Source organism: Pteropus medius, unplaced genomic scaffold (assembly GCF_902729225.1).
Source record: "Pteropus medius unplaced genomic scaffold, Ma_sr-lr_union100, whole genome shotgun sequence".
In the NCBI taxonomy this organism is placed as follows: Eukaryota; Metazoa; Chordata; class Mammalia; order Chiroptera; family Pteropodidae; genus Pteropus; species Pteropus medius.
In genome coordinates, this window is record NW_024352784.1 from 14,705,796 (window position 1) to 14,708,057 (window position 2,262).

Consider the following 2,262-nt stretch of genomic DNA (forward strand, 5'->3'; position numbering starts at 1 on the left):
TTAATTTGAGTGCTAATAGCCCTTAATCAAACTACAGACATGATTTTTAGCATTTTATTATTAGTTTCAAGTATACAGTACCTTGGTTAGACATTTATATAGTTTATAAGATGATCCTCCCGATTACTCTATGTTCCCTCTGGCTCTACACATAGCCATTACATTACTGCTGACTACATTCCCTATGCTGTGCTCCCCATGACCATCTATCAACTCCTAATTTGTATTTCTTTAACCCTTTACCCCATTCTCCCAGTCCCCCAAGCCTCCTCCCCCTGGCTATCACCAGATTGTCCTCTATATTTGTGAGTCTGTTTTCAAAAAAATATGGAACGCTTCATGAATTTGTGTGTCATCCTTGTGCAGGAGCCATGTTAACCTTCTCTGTATCATTCCAATTTTAGTTTATGTGCTGCCGAAGCAAGCACTGGAATTTCAGTTTTATAAACAGCACATATTGATTTAAAATTTTCAAAAAAATAATATTTTCTAATGACTGACTTCCCTGTTCCTTGTTTAGTTTGATTTATATTCAATGGAACAATTTGTGGCTATCTTCACTTTCCAAGTTATTTTCTGGTTTCCGTCAATTGAATGCTTGGTTCAGACAATACACCTTTGGACCCTTTTTCTGATTTTCCTCTGCTGGATTAGCCATCTACTGTAGCTTATTTTTCAGTAATTATTTATCTAAGAGTATTTATCCAATACCTACTATGTATTCAACATTGGACTAGACATTGTGGAAGGTACAGAATAGTGGTAAAGGTAGTAATAAATAATAATAGACAACGTTTATTGAGCAATTACATGTCAGAAAGTATTTTAAGAACTTTACATGAATTACTTCCTTTTATTTCCCACAACTCAGTGAAGTATACTATTATTCACTTCATTTTATAGATGAAGAAATTAAGTTTTAGAGAAGTTAATGAAAATGCCCAAGGTCAAACAGGCATAAATAATAACAAAGATTTGAATACAGCCCGTTTGGCTCCAGAACCTGAATTAAATGAAATTGCTCAGACTCTTAGGTGGCTGTGAGGGGTTTACTCTAGATCTGGGGAGACAAGACTTATATACACCCCCCAACCAACTAAAAGTAATCTAAAACAGTATTGGACAAACGTCATAGTTTATGCCTACCATAATATCTGTCACATCAAAAACATGAAGTTTAGAATTGTGGAATGGACTAAAAAAATAAATGCAGAAGAGTGTGGATAAGAGTTTAGTGCTGTAAGAATTCAGAGGAGATCAATGACAAATAGTATTTAAGGAAGATGCTGTAGGAAGGAGGTGGATTTTTAAGCTGCAGCCTAGAAAATATTTAGAAAGGAAAGCCAGAAAGGGCACAAGCAATGGCCTAGGGTAACAGTGAGTCATGGATGTTTCTCCAAGAGAAAGGAGATGGTTTGGCTTGCACAGTGAGTGCACACTGAGGGATGGTGGGAGATAAGAGAGAATGCGGAAGTGGCTATGAGACTGGCACCTTGGAAGCTTGACTCAGCAGTCTAGATTTAATGTGGTATGAATATAGGAGTGATGGTAATAATAGTAACGATATATAGGCTTTACAAAGACATTATCTCATTTAACGTGTTTGTGGAATGTTAATCGGGCAGTAGATAGATTGGAAGAGAGGGTGCTTAGAGTCAGTGAGGCCCTTTAAAACATTGCAATTAGTCAGAAGTACGATGAGGAAAGTCTGAGCTGGGATCAGGATAACTAAGAGGAAATGGAGGATATAATAGCTGTCAAATTCCTACTATGCGTCAGTGACTTTATAGAAACTCTCTTAATGTTCAAAGTAATTGTATGTAGTATTCTGGCGTGAGCTCAAGATCTGGTTCAAACACTAAGTGTGTGACATTAAAACGAGCTATATAAACTTTTATTGCCTCATTTTTGCACAAATAATACCTGGTGAACACTTACCATATGCCAGGTATTAGGCTAGGTATCAGGGATAGTGGTGAATTAACAGATGTAGTCTCTGTACTTACAAAGGTCACAGTCTATGAGAGAGACTGATATAAATATGAAAATGTATTCATTTCCTATTGCTGCCATAACAATTCGCCACAAATTTAGTGACTTAAAACAAAATAAATAAACCTAAAAAGAATACAAAACAGCTTATTTCTCACCGTTCTGTAGTTCAGATGTCCAGGCTGGCTTAGCTGTTGTCTCTGTTCCTGGCTTCACAAATCCAGCATCAAGGTATCAGCTAGCTGGGCTCTAATAAAAGGCTTTGGAATA

The 2,262-nt window shown here is 36.6% G+C and overlaps 1 non-coding gene across 1 annotated transcript; it reads right to left on the minus strand.

Annotated features, from left to right (window-relative positions):
- Positions 1-321: 321 nt before the first annotated feature.
- On the minus strand, positions 322-428 carry LOC120590683 (U6 spliceosomal RNA). Its single transcript, XR_005649742.1, has one exon. It is a non-coding gene; the product is annotated as a U6 spliceosomal RNA (small nuclear RNA).
- Positions 429-2,262: the final 1,834 nt, after the last annotated feature.